Below are 21,641 nucleotides of genomic sequence, written 5' to 3'. Positions count from 1 at the left end.
CACAGTGCACACAGTGAAATTTGTCCTCTGCATTTAACCCATCACCCTGAGTGAGCAGTGGGCAGCCATGACAGGCGCCCGGGGAGCAGTGTGTGGGGACGGTTCTTTGCTCGGGGACGGTGCTTTGCATACATTAGCAATGCATACATCTGATTTCTCCATTCAGAATGCATCTTTCAATCAATCTTGAAGCTGCCATCAGTATTAAATACATTTCAGTAATCGTGTTCCATACTTTCCCATTATACACATATCCTTTCGATATAAATGTATGGACTTGGATATGGACATGTGCACCTTTGTATGTGCGTTTGGTGACATGTCTTGTTTTGTTGCGGTGACCGTTGTTTTGATCTGTTCCGAGTGTGTCGCACGCCATTTGTCAGCCTGGTCCTCTGTAGTGGAGTGTTGGTGTAAACTCTCAGTTTTCTATTTCCACACACTTCCACTCAGGCCAGCGGCTCCTTGGCGCCACACAGGAGGGGGCAGAGAGGGCACTGAACCCCACCATCACATGTCACATCCACTACAGTTACTGTAAAGAAAAAACCTGTACTCTGTACACACACACACACACACACAGACATCTTAAGCCTTCAGTAGTCTTTTGGATATTGGTTGGTAAACCGGTTCATTCTAACTGGACATTAATTATAATGTCCTGTGTACATGGATCATTGTTGTCCACCACTCGCTATCACAATTACAGCTGCTGCCATCAGAAAACTTGAAGACTTCGATTCTTAAAAGCGCTACTGCTTTTCTTCAATGTTGTTTATGTATTTATTTTGGGTTAATTTTTATTTCTATTTAAAGCTGAGGTTGCTTATTTTATTGTTAAATGTATATTAAACTAATTTAAGAAAAGTAGATAAGAACAGTACTCCAGTCTGTGTTTTTCATTGATCGGACCTTCTAATACACTTCATCTCCTCTAGACACATCTGGCCTTCAACTACAGGAGACAACCAAAAGCACAGGCTGAAAGAGCTAAAATGGATCATATTCACTGCTTAATGCAGCAAGCACCACAATGTCAGAGGTTAAAATAAGTTTCTTCCCTTTAACTCACTCTGTGGTTTATAATTGAAGGCCTGTGTGAGTGGCTTGCTGTTGGTTGTGGTGGTGCAAGGTGGGGGGTTTGGTCATAAGTGCCATGGTCTTCCTGAGGAGAGCAGCTCTCCCCTGGTCAAAAAAAGAATGGCTGGCAGTGGTGGAAGTGATGGGTTCTAATTGCCCTCCGCGAAGATCCTGCACCTCATGGAAGGCTGGGGAAGGAGGAGGAAACAAAGGCCAGAACTCCTGGATTCTGTCGACATTGTGAAGAAAATAAATACGTGCAGTCGGATCCCATGGTGTGAAATAACACAGCAGCCACTTTCTGGATTTCACTGGTCATTTCATCCCCAGCTGCAGGCCGAAAACAAAATAATATTCTCTTAAATGTGGCGAGCGCTGGGGCCATTGTGTTTTGTAGTGTATGTGTGTGTGTGTGTGTGTGTGTGTGAGTGTGTGTGTGTGAGGAGGAGACTTTTATCATGCTGTAGCCTTCATGGTAGGTGGTAGACCACTGATGCACCACTATCTCACTTGAAGATGATCCTTTTGTTGTTTATTTCCTTTTCATCAGCATTATAATGCAATGATACTCCGTCCAAAGAGACACAAGAGTCATATAAAATAAAATTGATTAAATCTGTAGAAATCTCTATTTTAAAAAGCTGTTGACTGTAAATCATATATGCAAAAAATTGATCACTTTAAAAATACATAAATATTTTCAGTCTTTTCAATATTTTGTTAACATTAATTTTATAAATCTCATAGTGAAAATGGAAACATGCTTGGTTTTTGATGCATTGAATAATGTGTATATTGGGGTCCGATCCCCAGGTTAAAGTTTGTTTTGTAAAGTCCTGTCAGGTCGCGAGCTGATGAGCTAAGTAAGCACAGAGACGGGACATTCTGAATACAAGAATTTATTTATAACAGAAATCAAAACGGCGCGATGGCCGAAAACAGGGGAAATTAAGGGGAGAACTTAAACTAGCCCACAGGCGTGTGGCGATTGCCAGAACTCAAATAAAAACATGAATTTGCCAGGTACACAACGAAGGTCAAGTTCACCAAAAGAGTTCACGAAAATGGCGCTGCTACTGATGGGCGGAACCACAGTGCTTTATAAAAGCCGTCCTGATTGGGCACTGGTGATGTCAATCGTGACAAGTCCCTAATAAAACTCAGCATTACTTCAACTTAGGACTGAAATCCTACATTTTCTGTGTTACTTGAATGACTTTTCTTTGCTAGTTAAACAGGAGACGAGTAAGATGACGTGATAGGGTACTTTAGAAGAAGATACAATTCTCACACAAATTGCTCCTCTTATTTTCCTCTATAGAAATGTTGGGGCTTTTTGTTTTTATTTTATTTTAAAATAATGTTTCAAATTACTTTAGCCAATATTTTATTCACCTTGAAACACAGACAGCAACTTACATGAGAAATGTATGATTTGATGCACAAAATGAGCTTCATTTTTGATGCCTGCTAGTGTTGGCAGAGGGGCATGTTTACCGTGGTGCAGCATTTCTTCCTCTCTTCAAAACAGTCGGTAGATGTCTGGGTATCAAGGTTATGAGTTTCTGGGGTTTTCTTGTTGGAATTTAGTCCCATTCATGTAGAAAACACAGAGATATGTCCAGTTTCTCTGAATTCAGGTTGTACGCCCTCCCCTTCAGAGCTTCATATTTCATCATTGCCATTGAGAGGTTGGATGAGTTATTAACAGTTATTAATAGAAAGTAAATGGAATTTTCTTGTTATGTTTTATCAAGTTTATGAGTGTCTTTGCACACTCTTGTGTGCCCTGCATGCTGCTCCTCTCTGAGGAGGATGATGAAAGTCTAGCTCGGTTCTTTTTGTTGTTGTGCTTTCTACCATCAATGTTGAGTATGCCGTATGCAGTTTGAGTGCAGCATCAGTATACAAACCACAGCCTACTGTTTTAGTCGTCAGTCTTTGACTCAGTTGACCAGGGTTCGAATCCCGGCTTCGCCAGGCAGTGGTGGCCTAGTGGATAAGGAAATGGACCCGCAATCAGAAGGTTGCCAGTTCAAATCCCGAGCCGCCAAGGTGCCACTGAGCAAAGCACTGTCCCCGCACACTGCTCCCCAGGTTCTTTCATGGCTGCCCACTGCCACATGGTCCAGCAGTGGCTGACGATCCCTTCTCTATCTGTTTTTACCTTTCTAACCCCATTTTACCATCCAAACTAAAGCGAAGATGTTACATCTTGGGGCTGGTTAGGGAATGAGGCAGAGAAGAGGGAAGTCATTATTAATAGCACAAAAATCAGCACAAGGGCCAAAAGAACAGAGAAGGGGAGAGCACAATGAAACCCATAGTGGTGTGGCAATTGCCAGAACATAAACAAAATACACACGTTACGTCCAGTCCACATTACTGCAGCAGCGTTGTCATGCTGTAGTCTCTACCCTTTTACAGGGGCTCCAATCACGGACTCCGAATCAGCAGCAGCAGTCCATGATCAGAGCCCTGCTGTCACGCTGATCGGGGCAGTTCCTCAGCTGTCACCCAGCCCAGAACGGGGCTGTACCCTCAGTCTGGAGCCCAACCAGGGCCGTTTTTCAGGCGGGTTATAGCAGAGGAACAGATATTGCTGTTGCTAATCTGTCCTGCAAACACAGGGATGATAAAGGCCGTTTAGCTGTTGACTTTGAGTAATAATTAATACTTGTTCATGCTGGATTCATCATGTTTGTGTCGAGTAATAAGCAAATTTTTATTAAATTTAATATGAGGTAACATTTTGAAAAGATTAAAAAACATATTTACAGTGTTTGCAGTAACCAGTTCTGTACTAATCATTTTTCTTAGTGAAATTTGGATTTAGAGTTTATTAGAGACTATAAAAATTTTCCACCCATGAGACAGTGTCCCCAACATCTCAGAAACGAAATCTACAAATGGATTTTATATCGGTCTTGTTGGCCCCCTAATACTGTATCTCAAGTCTCTTTCCAAAATTCAGCCATGGTGCAGAATTACAGCCACTTTAAATGCTAATGTGGACGAGAGAGGCGGGGCGAGGAGGAGAGCGTCCTATAGAAGTTGAGGGGGCATTCACGGAAATGACATCATCAACATCATTCACCAACCACAATGTTAGGCGCAAGACAGGAAGTTCCCAAAAAAATAAAATTAAACCACCGGTTCTTCAGAGTCTCACGTGACGGAACTAAAAAAAATAAATTTTTGCTCATTTTTACATCCAGTCACTATCTGTCAAATAATTCAAAATGAGATATTTTCTTAAAATCATACAAACACAAATTCACATACTGCTTACCATGCAAGTCAAAAGAGATTAATGTTGGCTTTTTGCCACGTTTGAGCACAGATTGACACAGGTTTGATTCAAATTTAAAGGCGCACAGATCTTGTCTGCAGTGACTTTTGTGAATAGCTGCCCACTGCTCACTAAGGGTGATGGGTTAAAATCAGAGGACACATCTGACTGTGTCACCATGTGCTCTGTTGCAGTGTTTCACAATGACAATCACTTCACTTTCACTTTTCACTTCTTTCAAATGTTGTCCATTTATTTCCACAAAACTCATCAGAATTGATCACATAAGAAACTACATCACAGGGAAAAACTCTCACATGGGGACCATTCCCACGGACCCTGCTTGACAATAAGGATGATCAGGGTTTTTATATACAGGCTCATGGAAAAAAGTTCAGGCTCAGGATTTTTTCACTCTCAGCCCTGCATCTAATCACACACACACAAACACATCCCTGTTTCCTACTTGACCTCCTCCATGTTGGCCTGACACAGCTTCATTGTGTACACAGCTACAGCCCCTTCAGACGCAAAGAAAAGAAACATTAATATTTCGCAGCAGGGTAGGAACGTTCTGTGAGAAGAGAGCCTATTTACCTATGCTGCTTTCAACCCTCCTTTGCAATTTAGTCCTTGCCTTTATTTTCATATCATAACGCACAATCACACACACGTATTTTAATAGGCTCTTTGCTGCGTGTGTTTCGGTCCCACAGAAAAGAGGATTAAAATGAGCAGTGTTCCGAATCTCATTAGCAACTTTTTTTTCTCTCCCATTCTTATTCTTCGTAAGTAGACGCGGGCGCGCTGTCATACCGGCTGACGGCACTCTACTATTACTGTCATCTGAAATGAGGCATGAGACATGAGTGATTGACGGGCCATGATAATGGCTCTGTGATGAACGTGAAATATCTAATTGGCTCTGTGCTGTGCTGAGCATAGAGACTCGGAATATTGAGCATAGAACTCATAACAAACTGACTGAGTTAAGCAGGTTGCTGTTAAATGTACCACAAATACCATTTCAAGAACTTCATTTTTATGCTATAATAATTCAGTTATTGCATTTTTTTTCAATAAATAAAGGAAAAAACGAAATATTTTTTTATTAAAGATTGTTAGATAGATTGCAGGTTATATTAAAAAAAAAGAACAAAAGATGCATATTTTTGGTCTGGTGCTAAGCGTAGTACTGCTAGTGAGATATCATAATTGTACTCAGAAATTATGGAAACAGATCAAATAAGAAAGAACCATTTGGCTGTTTACTGCATCTTAAAGAAGAGTAACAATTTATGCTTTTTGTATAATGATTTCTATCACCGAGAACATTATTTAGTCTATTTATTTAATCCTTTAACCTGAACATGCATGTATGGAAATTTTATGGAAATGTCAAGCTTTACTTATCGTGTCTTTTTGTATCATTTGAACACAATTTGGTATCGTCCTGCCATTCTGGCCATTTAGTCTTATCATATATAGGATCTGTCACCATGTACAGCATTTCAATTCATCAGCTGTAATCTTTCATATTATCCTGGATGCGTATAAGGTTTCAAATGAGATATTTGGTTATGATTTGGAGTAGATTTGGAACTCTCACTTTTTGAGACTATTTAAAATGATCATTCTCAGACAATATTGTTTGAATTTGTATAAATCTCTAGATGATGAATAAAAATGACTGGTTAGATAATATCCAGAGATAAAGCAGCTGACTTTGCTGAAGTCGTATGATACAGTGAAGACTACGCTTCGCACAGCTCAGACTTTCAGGCAGACATTTACATGTATGCCATTTATCAGCCGCCCTTATCCAGAGAGACTTGCAATCAATAGTGACAGGGACAGTCCCCCTGGAGACACTGGGTTAAGTGTCTTGCTTACTGTGACACCTTCTAGGCTACGACCAGCCAGGCAAACACATGACAACAGATGTGTTTCCTGTAATACAATACTTCAGTGTCCACCTCTCAGTTCATTCTCAGATCTGTATGGGTTTCCCAACTCTATGAAAGATGAAAGATCAAGCAATTGTTGTATTGCTGTTAATAGGATAACAGAGCTATGGGGACGTTTTTGTCAAGCTTTTAATTGATCATTATTTGATTACTATTTCAATAAAACTATTTTACATCCCTGTGTTCCCATGTACATGTATTAATGATTATTGTATCACTCTACTCTTGCTAAAAGAGATATGTAGTTTACCAGTGGATTCACATAATGTCTACTCTTGGGATTTACGTATCTGGATCATTGTGTCAAAGTGTGGGAAGAAATGAATGATCTCAAGCTAAGACCCCTAAATATCACCACCTTAAAATGCTTGAGGTGTTCTGTCTGTAACTCCCTCAGTGGGGCACCTGTGGAGTGCTGAGGGTCGCTGAGACGGTATCTGGGTGAAATGAAGTTGATGCTGGTCCTGCCAGGGAAGTAATAACAGACTGAGGTGTTGAGAAAGAGAAGAGAAAGTCTCCTTTTTCTCACAGTGATCAGTAAATGGATGAAACAGAAGGGCTCCTCTCCAATGTGCAACTGAGTGGGGTGTCAGCGGCAGCCGAATTCCTGACCGCACCCTGTGTGCACCTGCCCTGGTTGGGTTGGGTGGATATCAAAGCCCCCGTGGCTGGAGAGAGGGGATTAGCACGTCTCCCAGGGAGAGCAGAGGGGACCGTGCAGTGAACACCTGCCATGGTGTCAATAGAGTGGCGGCAAAGCACCGTAATCATCGCTGAGGTGGGGGAGGGAGTAAGAGACCCCCGCCTCACCCCCTAAAATACACAAGCAAACATACACACACACACACACACACACACACTCATATATGTATTGTCCAAGTACTTCATGCAAATAATCCATAGTGTTGGATTTAGGTGTTATTATAATTCACATAATTACTACTCTAGGCCACCACAAATGCATGAAAATGTGTGTGTGCGTGTGTGTGTGTGTGTGTGTGTGTGTGTGTGTGTGTGTGAATTACCTCAAACATCAACTTTGTCAAATGAGTTATTGAACTGTATGGAAGTCCTGTGAAAATGACCTGTCATTAGAGCAGTCCAGCAAAATAGCTGTTGACCAAGAACCAATTGAGCACGTGGATGTCATTTTTTTTTGCATTCAAATATTCTGATTTTACAATGAAGGCTGAAATGAGGAGCAAAAGCAGCCATTCTTTCCTGCTCTTTTATCAGTTTCAAAAGATGTTTGGGTATCTGTCTGTAATTACTACAATTCTGTCACTTTTAGCTAACGTCAGGGTAATCTGTGCCTATTACGGCTTCTTTTCTTGACCTGGTGACCTGTTGTGAATGAAGCGGATCAGATCACCTCACTTTCAATACATCAATATAGTTTTTTTTTAAACCCACAGGGCCTTTTTGCACCATTGTTTCTCAGCTCGAAATATAATGACTCTTCCTAACGTTTTTGGAAGACATTCTTGACCTTGCTTGGAGGCTCACCCTTCAAACCTCTTCCTTGCTTCCCGTTTTTCACCTGAGTGACTTCAATTGCCTCCCTTCTTTCATGACAAGTGCCAGATTGTCTTTTGGCCCTTGTCGTCCAGGCTAATACATGCAGCCTTTTCAACCTCTGCTGGTGCTGAATGGAGGCCCCATCATTAGAGCCCTTATTTCAATCAGAAAGTGGGGGAGGCTATCAAAAGGAGGGACGTGCAAAGACAGAGCAGGGAGCTGAAGGAAGAGGGGACGATAATGACAAGCTCAAGGGCCCTTTGTTCTAGTGGAGAGGCCTGTTGATAACACAGTGCTGAAATTGAGAGGTTTAATGGTGGGGGTTTGTCAGGGCCAAACCACATAAAGACGAATTACAGCATAATTATCAAACTTTCTGTTTGTCATTTTTTGACATTTACTTCATTTATTTATTATGTTTGTGTGAGACTGAAGTAGAGAAATACAATTAAATTAACAATTAGGACGTCTGTCTTACCAGAGTTTTTAATGAAGGATACAAAAAACAGTAAATGTTGCACCAGGGGGTCAATAGATTAAAATACAATACACCTTTAATAATCTGTAATTCGAAAGATGAGTGAGAGGTCATGTTCACCGAATGGCATAAAGAAGGACTTCCTGATAACTGCCACGACCCACAATGAACTGATGAATGAATGATTCTCTGGACATGACTTTATCAGTTTGGTACTCCGTTGAACTTCTTACTTCGCCACAGTGGATCAACCAGGCTCCAGAACAAATGAAGACACTTTTCATGTGCATTTCTAGTGGCTGAGTTCTTCTCTGTAAAAAATATAAAATCCATCCCATGTTTGGAGATTAAGATGGATAAAATAAAAAAATTCTTTGTATTGGGGTACTCACTGATCAGGATTGAAGAAGATCAAGGAATAGGCTGTAAAAACTTGAGGATTCTTTCTTCAGGTTGGACATAATCTCAGCCTGAGCACAGATTGTGGCAGCAGTGCAGCCGTTTCACAGCAGCCAGCCAAGATCTTCACTCACAACTTCTCAGACGTCAACATTTTACATGCACCCCTGACCCTTTCCCTTGCCTCCTTTTCGTTTGGTACCAGATCCACATTGATCTTACACAATATAACTTTAAACTCTATTGGAGGAATGATGGCCAGTGTGGAAGAAACATGGAGATATTTGGCCATGCCTCCAAATTGGTGGCTCCATGTTGCACCATGTTCGAAGATACAAGCGGTCAATATCTTGTGACCAGAGATGGGCCAAAAGATGCCATGGGACAATTTTGAGTCACAATAAATCAGTCACTGATTTATTTAGATACAATGTACTATTTGGGTCGTCCCAGATGTATTTTATAGTTTTATAAATATATTGGTTAACTGTAATCCCCTCCTTTTACCCTCAGTGTTTCTGTTCTGTTGTGTTCTATTTCATGCCTATTGTCCAGGAGAACGATGTTTCATCTCACTGTGTTCTATATGTACATGGCTGGGATGACAATAAAGACTTACTTGCTTAAATGAGAGCCTGGACCTTACTTACTAAGGATTTGATGATATGATAATGGCCAGAGATGGGTCTGAAGTGAAATCACTCCCATCACTCAGTAAACTTCATCCCCACTGTTAAATCAGCATGGTGAGATGGAGGAGGCCCCAGATATGGATGGGTGATATATGCCTATGACAGGTTACCATAATTACCCTGTTTGTTAGTCTAATTAAACCCAACATTTCCAAATCCTTGGCTTCTTTGTTGTCTTGATTTCTGATCTTTTATCAGGCTTGGCACTGGCACTGGTTTTTATGGATTTGTGCACTGGTGACATATTCTGATGCATCTCTTGTTTTTATTTCATTTATTTACTAAAAGTGTGTGCTGCTCCAGAGCAATGAATAGATATGATTAGCTTAGATCGCTCCATGTTGTCTGTTCGGTAAATAGCAGGAATATTGACAGGGTGCCAAAATGCCACAACGTCAGCGCAACCGGCCATCTGCGTGGCTATTCACTGCACGACACCTCCATCACCGGCCCAATCGGCTGGCCAATCCCATCCAGCGGGCGGGGACCAAGAGGCCACGAGTCAGAGGGCACTGATTGAGCTTGTCTCCTCGAAAGAAAGCCTCACTCTCGCTGACAAGCACAATCAATCCAGCGTTGTGTATTGATTGGCCCAATATCACAGCCGCTCTCTAATGAAAGGGTAGAAGGAAGGAGAGCAAGTGGGTGAGAGAAACTGGGAAAGGGAGCGAAAGAGAAGGAGGGCTGGAGTTGGAGAGCGAAGGCTGGAATTACCTTTCGATTTGCTCTGGGGTCTGCAACTGTTGGGACTTTCATTTTACCTTGGCACCTCTCTCTCTTTCTCTCTGTCTCTGTCTCTCCCTCCACCCCTTCACCCCTGATCAATAACACATCATCCAGAGAGGGAGCTATAATTACCGAAGCCTCGTCTCCCGGCAGCCTAGATCCACGCACAGAGTGCAGTTGTATTGGGAGGGGTGAATTAAAGACGGAGAGAAAAGGTCAAGCCAAAAGAAAAAAGCTCTCTGAGCCGAAGGTGACAGGGGAAGAAAGGATCCCCCCTTTGGCTAGCTGGAGAGCGGGTACTTAGCCCAGGCTCTCTTTTAATTACTGTAATTTTCCACCCAAGTCAGCAAGTGAGCTGATGAAGTGAGGCGCTCTTCTCCCCGCTGCTTCTGATAATCCCTGATGGGCCTTCAAATTATGCATTGACATGACCCCGTTGTTCCTCCGTGTTTAGTGCTAATAACCTGTAGAGTCACCATCTCTCTCTCTTCTCCCCATCAGTACCACCTACACACGCGTGCAGTCTCCCCCCGCAAGCACTCAGTCCTTGGTGTCAGTGTGGTAATTACACTGTGTGAAATCTCTACCAGTATCACAGCTGTCTGGCTGAGACTCTCCAGCAAGGTCAGCTGCGGCACTGCTTAGCCGCAAAACTGCCAACAGGAGGATTACGAGTGGACGGACCCAGTCGTAGGGTTGATAAAGATCATCTAACAAGCTCTAACTGTCAGATAAAGTTGCTCTAAGTCACTGTCAATAGGGGTGTAACAGTAGTCTTCTTTATTAAACAGTGGTCACCCTTGGTTCTCAATGTGTAGCAGTGTTTTAATCCAGTGATAGTCAGTACCTCGGGAGCCAGAAAGAACTCATTATGAAAGGTTTGAGAAGCACTTATCTGCTGGGAGGTAAGGCCAACTGCAGCAGTGTTATACTAAGCCTATGGTGTGCATTGGCAAAGGGAAACTATACCATGTGATGTGGAGCTGCTTTAAAGTTCTGTGGGTTCTGTGCCGATGTGCAAGTACAATATGCAATTTAGATTTGGGGCTGACATCCAAAATCAACCATAATGGGACAAATAAACCCAAACTTTGCCGTCAAGCATACCAAAAAAATAAATTTTTGTGTTTGCTTTTTCACTTTTCTTGGCTTTGCTCTACACATGGCCATACCACCTATACCTTGTAATGGTCTATACCTTAGGTTCCTAAATTGTGGTATGGCCAAAAGGTGGTTCTTATTATGCAACGTTTTAGAACAACTGCATGTTTAGACCAAAAAGCATGTTAGGGCCAACCTGCATTTATTTATCAGTCTGATTCGGCATGAATTGTTCTGCTTTGCCTGTATGTTCTGTGGGCTCCTCGGGAGAATTAGAGGACAGCAACGTGTTGCTCAACTGATGAGTTATTTTGATCCTGGCATCGTGGCTAGATGATGGGTGGGAGGGCTGGATGAAGGGGGTCGTATTTGGATCTGGTGACAGGTTGATTATTGCTTTTCAGACCCTTTGCGCTCTCCTCACAGAACAACAGGCCAGGAATGAGTTATTGACTTGTGTTTATATCGCCCTCTTTTCATGAGGCAACACCGGCTCCCCGCGTCAGAATGGATAATTGATTTTGGTCTGTGGACAAAAGCCATGAGTGGTTGGCCAATAAAGGGAAAATCAAAGCTGTTGCTTGAACTGACATACTGTAGCTTTTGTGTTTTGACAGTTATGTTTTATATAAAGATGATGTTGGACCAGAAATGAGTAATGACATTTGATCTGAAATAATACTGCACAGCTTTGTTGTGAAACATCTGAATGACGCCAAAGAGAAGATAAATCAATCATGAACTTTACTGATGTTTGAACATATTGACGGAGCAGTTCTAAGTTATTCACCATCAGGAAGTAGCATGGTGAGAGCTGTCAATCATCGGGCTCCTCCCATTTTAAACTATGTTTATAAAAACATCATTAAAGATCATTTACACTCTAACTCTCTCGCCCATGGGACACCCCCCCCCCCCCTGCATGGCTATTCGCTGAAACCTAATTCAATCATGATGGTGCAGCGAAGGGTCCCGCCTCCTCTTAACAAATCCCCCTGCACACATCTGGTCCCTCATACCTGGTCCCTCAAGCTCAATGCCCACATGAGTGCCCACTTGACTTAACAGTCCACAGAACACGCCGGGTGTGCAGTATTATTTCAAACTTAGAGTAAACTAATTAACGGCTTACTAGCCTTTAGATCTGTGCAGAATCATGCTCACCATTGATGCCACCATAGAAGGCCCCCCAAGAAAGTTAAGGACCTTTCCAGTCCCTGCCCCGCGGCTGTGGCTTCCCCAGTCTGTCTCGGATATGCACAAGCTATGCAGGTTCTTAAACACGTGCAGGGAGTCTGCGAAGACTGAAGCCCTGATACTGCAGCAGTCTCACTGTGTAGGGTCTGACTAGGACTGTGTTACATATGCACATGGGCAGTGTGCGTTTTGTGTGTTCCAGGTTGTGGGTGTTGCTGTAAGGGATTCTGGGTGTACGGAAATAAAAGAGAAAAGAAAAGAATGACTGCATACTACTTGCGTTTTCTCCCTCAATACTCTGCCACTACAGCCCCTTTGCATGCGCTTCTGAAAACCGGAGCCCCATGGGCCTGGTCCTCAGCCTGCTCCTCAGCCATCCGTCAGCTAAAGGCCCAGCTTACCTCACCACCGGTGCTTGCTCACTTTGACCTGTCATGCCCCACTTTTCTGACCTGTGATGTGTCTGGTGTAGCGCTAGGTGCCGTCCTTTCTCAGTGCCAACATGGTTCTGAGCGCCCCATTGCATTTGCCTCCCGGTCTCTGACTCTGGCCGAGCAGAAGTATTCAGTTGGGGAGCGGGAGGCACTGGCCTGTGTCTGGGCGTGTGAGCGGTGGCATATATACTTGTATGGCCGACATTTCACCCTCCGCACGGACCATCAGGCCCTAACGACCCTACTCTCATCTTCAGGCACGGGGCACAGACCGCTCCGGCTCCACCGCTGGTCGGAGAGGCTCCTCCAATATAATTTCACTCCGCTGTTTACCCCCGGCCGGGACAATGTTGTGTCAGACCTCCTTTCCAGGGCCACTCCGAACACTCCCCCAGGCCCAGCCACGGATACACTGGAGCCAGAGCTTATCCACATGCTTCATGGGCCACTCCAGGAGGTTGTGTCTCTACAGGACCTCCAACTGGCTTCAGTGCTATCGCAGCTTTGCACTTGCATTCGAGAGGGGTGGCCACGCACTGTGCCCAAGGATCTGGTGCCATTTCATCGGGTTAAAGATGAGCTGTCCTGTTGGAATGAGGTCTGTGTGGCGCGGGGACTCAGGGCCGTCATCCCTGGCAGCCTACAACCTCGCATCCTGGCCATGGCTCATGAGGGACACCTAGGCATCGTAAAAGTCAAGCAGCGCTGCCGTGACAGGGTGTGGTGGCCTGGGATCGACAGGGATATTGAATTTGCGGTGAAGGACTGCTCGGCCTGTCTCGTCAGTGGAAAGACGGGCCCTCCCACACCTCCACCACTGCAACCTGTGCAGTGGCCGGCCAGGCCATGGTAGCACGTTCAGCTGGATATCTGTGGGCCATTTCAGGGGGTCCCATATCATCAGCGTTTTCTAGTGGTTGCCTATGACCTGTACTCAAAATGGCCCGAGATCTCCTCCACAGGCTCGGTCATGTCCCAGGCGGCCATGGAGTTCCTCGACTGTCTGTTCTCAAGGTGGGGCCTTCCCAACACTATTACAACAGACAATGGGCCTCAGTTCACCTCCATGGATTTTCAGACATTCCTCGGGGACAGGGGGATTCAACACACACTGCTTTCTACCACCCAGAGGCTAACGGTGGCGTGGAAAGGTTTAACCAGACCTTGAAGAACGGTGTTCGGGCTCACCTGCCCGATGGCTTGGTCTTTGCCTCAGCCCTGCAGCGCACACTGCTTCATTACAGATCATCTCTCCATTCCACCACTGGCGTCTCCCCAGCTCTCCTCATGCTGGGTAGGGAGCTGCAGCTTCCATTAGACCGGCTGCGGCCACAGCCTCCTCCGCTTACTGCAGCGGCCCTGCACCACAGGGTTTCGGCTTCTCAGCGCCGGATGAAGCAGTCCTTTGATCGCCGACGGAAGGTGACACCTTCCTGTCTGGCAGTCCATGATTGGGTCAGGGTTCGTCGGCCTCACCGGGACAACAAGCTCCTTTCCTTTTGGTCTGAACCAGTGCAGATTACGGGGCGGCTGGGCTTGGCCACTTTCCGCCTGGCTGATGGTACGAAGTGGCATGCAAGCCGGCTCAAGAAGGTGTCACCGCTAACCCCCGTAGACCCTTACTCCATGGCTAGTGACTTGGACCTAGTGGAGGACCTACCCGATGATACACAGAACAGTCCAGTGGAGGCTGGAGGCCGGGCGAGCACAGCTTCACCACGCCCTGTCCATGTCCGCTGTAGACCAGCTTACCTCAAGGACTATGTGACTGAATAGCACACCACGTAGTTAGGGCATACCCTGTCACGTGGCAGAATAACCCACATGGCTATGCTGGCATTCCGTGTAGTCGACCCCGGTCGCCTAGTTATATTGTGTTGTTGCCATTCCTCCTGGGGGGGGGGAATGTTACATATGCACATGGGCAGTGTGCGTTTTGTGTGTGTTCCAGGTTGTGGGTGTTGCTGTAAGGGATTCTGGGTATACGGAAATAAAAGAGAAAAGAAGCAGACCGCGTGTCGAGAGTCCGCGTGGTTATTCGCAAATAGCAAACACAACACTGGGCTGACCAGCAGTCTCCCGCTGTTTTCCATGACTTCATGGAAGATCTTACCATCTATATATAGTGCACACCCTGTCTCTGAGAAGGAATGGCTTTGAGAGAATGGAGGACAATGGATGAGCCCATATGTCCCTTGTGAAGGCATCGCTGGTGTAGCATCATGACCCTAAGAGTGGTGTGGGTAATCATGCTACTCCCCTAAAACTGCTCCATACAGCACATCGCTTCACTGTTTCATTTTCAAGAAGATTGTCTCACCATTTAAATCGCAGAGTGAATGTGACACATCCCACATTATTACAATATACCACAGGACATATATCAATAAAATAAATTTAAAAGAATAATAATAAAAATAATAGATAAGATTGATAAGATAAAGCCAGCTTCAGAAATCAAGAATGACAGATGTGATTTAAGCAGGGATTTAAAACTAATAAGATCTGGCTGTTCCACAGGCTCGGGGCTACTACCGGAAAGGTTCTGCCACTGCTGGTTCTGAGCTTTGTTCTGGGGATATGCAGTATTTGATGTTCAGAGGATCACAAGGCTCTGGAAAGAGAGCAAGAAACAAGAAGCTCCAACATGTAAGCAGGTTTTTTTAAACTGAATCGTGTACAGGAAGCCAGTGGAGGAATGCCAGTATGGGTCTTACATGGTCACATTTTCTCTTCCCTGTCAGAAGGTGAGCTGCTCCATCTTGAACAGTTTGTAGCCGTATTTGTGACTGCTGAGACCTGTATAGCGAGTTACAATAGTCAAGTCATGATGTGATGAAAGCATGACTTGAAAAAAACTGGACCTTACAACTGCACTGATCTGTTCATCCAACTTAAACCCTGAGACAAAAATGACCCCACGATCTCTGTCATACTGATGAGAAAAAGATGACACCATCTCCAGGGCCAACACCACGGCACTGGTGTTAGTGATTCGCTGGGGGGGGTTACACCCTCTGGAGGAAGCGCCTGGCTCGCAGGCTTCCAACCCACGGACCGGGCTTGCTGAACTCGGGTGCGGATCTGCTGTTCAGAGGTTGATCACATTAGAGGCTCCATCCTGGGGTGTTGGCGGAAATTTGGATGAAGTACATCTCTTCACATCATCGTGGATTCAAAATGCTGCACCCTGTACGTGCCCTGCATGTGTAGATGAACAGGAATGGACTGTTTAGGGGATCAGATTTTTGTTTGCTTTGTTAAATTAAAGTGAAGTGTTTGTCACATATGATGCACAGCACACGGTGCACACAGTGAAATTTGTCCTCTGCATTTAACCCATCACCCTGAGTGAGCAGTGGGCGGCCATGACAGGCGCCTGGGGAGCAGTGTGTGGGGACGGTGCTTTGCTCAGTGGCACCTCAGTGGCACCTTGGCGGATCGGGATTCGAACCGGCAACTTCTGATTACGGGGCTGCTTCCTAAACCGCTAGGCCACCACAGCATGCATTATCATGTGTACGTTTGGTGGCTCAGCAGTTGAGGTACTTTCTATATCCCATATAAAGCGAAAGACATCTCCTCAGTATTGCTCACAATAATTCTGTAATTTTCTCTTCATTGACCTCCCTGCAACATAGATACAGCAATTTCAGTACATTCAGACCTCCTTTTCAATACAAAGCATTCTACTCACAGCACTCTGATTCTTTCCCAACTTCATTCGTTACCGGACCCATCTAGGATTAAAGATTCTGGCTCTTACTTTTAAAGCCCTACATGAATTTTGCGCTGCCTACATTAACTATAGCTCAATACACTCCTTGTTTTCCAAAAGAAAACTTGACCCACTACAGTTTGCGTACCGTCCCAACCGGTCCACAGATGATGCCATCTCTCATCTCCTCCATACTGCACTCACCCACCTGGACACTCGGAAGGGAAATTATGTTAAAATGCTTTTCATCAACTACAGTTCAGCATTTAACACAATAATCCCTTCCACACTCACCACCAAGCTGGAGCACCTGGGACTCAGCTCATCTCTCTGTCAGTGGATCTCCAACTTCCTAACCGGGAGACCACAGGCAGTAAGGATGGGTGGACATGTCTCAACCTCCATCACCCTCAGCACTGGAGCCCCCCAGGGCTGTGTTTTTAGCCCCCTGCTGTACTCCCTGTACACATACGACTGTACAGCCACTACTAACTCCACCACCATTTTTGCTGACGACACTGTCGTGGTGGGCCTGATCTCTGACAACGACGAGACGGCCTACCTGGAGGAGGTTGGAAATCTGGTGAACTGGTGCCAGAGGAACAATCTCCACCTGAACGTCAGCAAGACAAAGGAGTTAGTAGTGGACTTCAGTACAAAGCAGGAGAGGACCTACCAGACCCCTGTCATCAGCAGGAGCCCAGTAGAGAGAGTGGACAGCTTCCGTTACCTCGGTGTTAACATCACGCAGGACCTGTCATGGTCCTGTCACATCAACACCGTGGTGAAAAAGGCCCAGCAGCATCTCTACCACCTCAGACGCCTGAGAGACTTTAAACTGCCCTCCAAAGTGCTCAGGAACTTCTACTCCTGCACCATAGACAGCATCCTGATGGGAAATATCTCAACCTGGTTCAGGAACGGCACCATGAAGGACAGACGAGCCCTACAGAGGGTGGTTTGATCAGCCGAACGCATCATCCGTACCAAGCTCCCTGACCTTCAATCTATCTACAGTAAACGGTGCTGGACCACCGTGGGTGAAGGACCTCAGCCACCCCAACTATGGACTGTTCTCTCTCCAGGGATCAGGGAAGCACTTCCACTCCCTGAAGTCCTACACAGAGAGAATGAGGAGGAGCTTCTTCTTGCAGGCTATCCGAGCTCTCAACAACAACAGTACACAGAACTTCAATACACTCAAGCAGTTTCACTTTCATTGTCCATCATTCTGGACTCTTTGCGCTTTTTTCTCTTTGCACAATCTCTGCTCTTTTAACTCTTTTTTTTTTTTTTTTGCTTTTTTAATCTTATACGTTGGCTTTCACTCATTTGCACACCTTCACCCTACCTGTTACACATATTTTATGTTAAAGACGTAAAAGTGTAATATTTGGTTATGTTTGCAATATTTGCATATTGGTCTTCATTGTATACTTGCAGTATTTGTGGTCTGTACAGTCGCAAAAAGCATTTTACTGCATAGTGTATGACTATGTATGTGACAAATAAAATTAGAATTTGAAGAAATCTCTTCACTGTCCATCCTTGGAGGCAGGTCCTTCAGTGAAATGGACTTCATTCAGGGTGGTAGTAGTGGGTAAGACACTCGTCTATGAACCAGAAGTCCCAGGTTCAAATCCCACTTACTACCATTGTGTCCCTGAGCAAGACACTTAACCCTGAGTGTCTCCAGGGGGGGACTGTCCCTGTAACCACTGATTGTAAGGCGCTCTGGATAAGGGTGTCCGGTAAATGCTGTAAATGTAAATGTTTCTTCACCTTCCAATCTCAACTCAAAAGTTCTCTGTTTAATTAACTCTTGTCTAATGACTGAATGATGTTGTTTTTTGTTCATCTTTTTCTAAAGTATATACAAATTATGCATCTATATATTAATATTATTTTGTTTATCTATGAAAATAAATAAAGTATTCCTAAACTTATGCTAGCAAACAAGCCCAATGAATTTTAAAAAATTCCCCCAGTGTCACAACCATGGTGGCATGACGAGGCAGGTGAACGGAGATGATGACGAACTAGACAAGGAAGAAGGACGCATTCGCCTTGCTTGTGGCCTTGCTTTCTCCCCCTTTTCTCTTGATCAGTCCATTCTCTGCTTCATCAACTCCATACACTCATTCAAATGGCCCCAATACAGCGGCCCTTCCAAATGGAGCAGTCAGAGAAGACATGCTCTGCTCCCTCTTCAAAAAGCTGGACTGCTGACATAAAGTGTTCAATGATGTCAAAAGAACTGCGAGTTCTGCGAGTTTAAAGCTGCACCAACATCAGGAAAATACAAGATTGTTAGGTTTTGAAAAAAAAAAAAAAAGTGTTTCTAATACTTAATGACCTAGAACCGGTTAACCGGTGCCGTCATGGCTTCTCGCCGTACTTTTTGGTCAGCCATACATTTTTGGGATAGACAGCAGCTTGAAATAAATAGATGGATCAAAGCAATGAGCTCAAATGTGTTTAAGTAGAGAAAAACTATGCAGTGCCTTGTAATTGGAGTTTACTATTATTGATTAATAACCTGTATCAACTGTGATGCAGTGCTGCTCTGTATATGTAAAATAATTAATCTAGTTTTAAAAATTCAGCTCTGTTTGATAATGTAACTATTGTGGAAATGATCCTCTAAAATAGCTGAAAATTGTATTTGGTTTGGCTGCCATCTTATATTTTCTTTTTTTCTTTCTGCCTAAATGATAAGGTTTCCATGTGCCTCTGGCCTGTGCCCTTAATACATTACAGTCTTGTGATACGTGATAATATCTTGTCGTCATATTATTATTTGGCTGCTCTGTCATTCAGTAATAACAGAGCATTTTATTAATATTGTTAATATTATTTGGACTCCAATCCCAGCTGAAAAGCAGAGAGACAGCAGAGACCCTCAGGCTAAAGTGAGTGTATAGGTGAAAGAAAAGCCTGTTAATGCTGTTTCATTAGAAGTTCCTGTCCCTGCTGTCCACTACCATCATTTCTGCTGCTGGAGACATTCCCCATATCACTGGGGGCAAAGACAGACACATACACTTCTCACACCCGTTTACACACACCGGTGTCGCATCTCTCTTGTTGAGCCTCTCTTGGATTGTTGTGGTTGGGCTATCTGGACAGTAATTGGTGTGAGAGAGATTATGTTCAAGTCTTATCTACTCATTCTCACTCTCTCATTCACTCACTCTCCCTGTTCACTTCAATATAATGAAGGTGTCAGGCTCCGGTCCGGAACGGGACACTCCGGGTCCGGGAATTTCTTTGATTGTGTATGCGTATGCTGCCCTGTCCATGTCTTTTCTCTGTCAGGTCGTTGCTGGTGATGTGTACGCTGTCTTGTGTTTCATGGAATAAAACCCCTGTCTTGTGAGTTATGTCCTACTACCTCACTATGTCCAGCAACTGAAACAGAAGGTCACTAGAATGAAGGTCATTGGTCAGTCAACCAACTTATTTCATACCAGAATTTAATAATAAAGAAATGATCGACAGTGTCTTGCAATTGAGAAATGCATTTAATATCATATATAATTACATAAATCGTAAGAAAATATTGGCTTGGTTAGTGGGTGTGGAGTGTCCTGAATGTGTCCATTAAAAAGAGCTTGACTAGCAGGCTGTCACTCCTAAATAAATTCTGATGCTAAGACATATATATATATATATAAAAAACAGAAGCAGAGGCAGATGGTGGCATCGTACGACCAATAACGAAATATGTGGTTATGGTGGTATATATATATATATACACACACACACACACACACACACACCACCATAACCACATATTTCATTATTGGTCGTACGATGCCACCATCTGCCTCTGCTTCGGTTTGTTTTCTCTGAGACACGGAACCAAGCGCACAGACTACCTGCAGACTCCAGTGAAGAGACCAGCAGATAAATCCTGGTTCCTGGCATCTAATAAACGAGGACATAGCATGAAATTAACCAGAGGTTCACCACAGCCATGTAGACCATGACACTGAACTAAACTTTGGACTTCTCTACCTCAAAACTATAGGCCCTTTTCTCTTATTGGACAATCACAAACCCTGAACTGACACCAACTGCACGCTCACTCTACCCTGGAAGGGGGTCCCCCTCTGTATCACTCCTTCGCAACGTTTCTTTTTTTCTCTCTCCTATAGTTTTTTTTGTGTGGAGTTTTTCCTTGTGTGCAGAAGGGTCAAATGTGGAGGTGTGAACTGTAGGGCCTGTCAAAGCCGATTGAGATGTACTGTATGTGATTATGGGCTATATAAATATAAATGTTGTTGATATTGTTGTATGTCTGCGCAGCCAGATGAAAACAGAGATCTGTACCTTGTCATGCTAAATAACTTTAAATGAAGGGATAAAATTATTGTACATTGTGAGATTTTTGGAATTACTGATTGTACATCTTACAGGGGGTAAAATTGTACTGTTTATTGTTTGAGCCACTCTGCCTGCCCCATTTGTGACTGCATGGCTATGTCTGATTGGTGAAACGTGTTAGATCTACTGGCTGGGCTGTCTGGCAAAAATAAAGCATACAAAAAGTTTAGAAAAAAAGTAACGAGTCAAGTTTTGCCCAATGTAGCAAAGTAAGAATATACTTTATTATTCACAAACGTACTCAGGTAAAAGTGAAATGTATCACGTTGTAAAACTACTCTTAGTAGTTTTTTTTTTTTCAAAAAGATACTCAAGTAAATGTAAAGGAGTAGATGTAATTTGTTACCACTTACATCTGTTACTGGGTTGACAGACTTTAACTAACAATCTAATAAGATTATATCTAATTTATAAGTAATGTCCATTACAAAATTCGAACGGGATCAAATAATTATTTACCCCTAGTTTATTAAGGGAGGCAGAGAGCATGGAGAGAATAGTAAGGATAGTAAGGAAGAAAATATGGATGTTTTAGTTAGATAAGATCATTTATCACAGTTTGCTCATATCCTAGATTTCTGTGATGCCTCTGATCAGAGTGACATTAGTAGCAGTAGAGATGAATTTGGTGGAGATGAAGAGCTGGGGTT

General features: G+C 43.8%; 1 long non-coding RNA gene across 2 annotated transcripts in view; it reads left to right on the top strand.

The window, feature by feature from the left end:
* Positions 1 to 21,641, top strand: part of LOC114767267 (uncharacterized) — a 45,261-nt gene that overhangs the window by 3,209 nt on the left and 20,411 nt on the right. Inside the window, exon 3 of one of the 2 annotated variants that reach the window (XR_003742911.1) lies at positions 15,405 to 15,462. The exons of the other annotated variant lie outside the window; for it this stretch is intronic. This is a non-coding gene — a long non-coding RNA (uncharacterized LOC114767267). Of the gene's footprint in view, positions 1 to 15,404; positions 15,463 to 21,641 lie in introns of those variants that run through there. 2 annotated transcript variants of the gene reach the window in all.

The sequence above is a fragment of the Denticeps clupeoides genome, chromosome 17 (assembly GCF_900700375.1).
Source record: "Denticeps clupeoides chromosome 17, fDenClu1.1, whole genome shotgun sequence".
Classification (NCBI taxonomy): Eukaryota; Metazoa; Chordata; class Actinopteri; order Clupeiformes; family Denticipitidae; genus Denticeps; species Denticeps clupeoides.
This window is presented reverse-complemented; position numbering and strand designations above follow the sequence as displayed.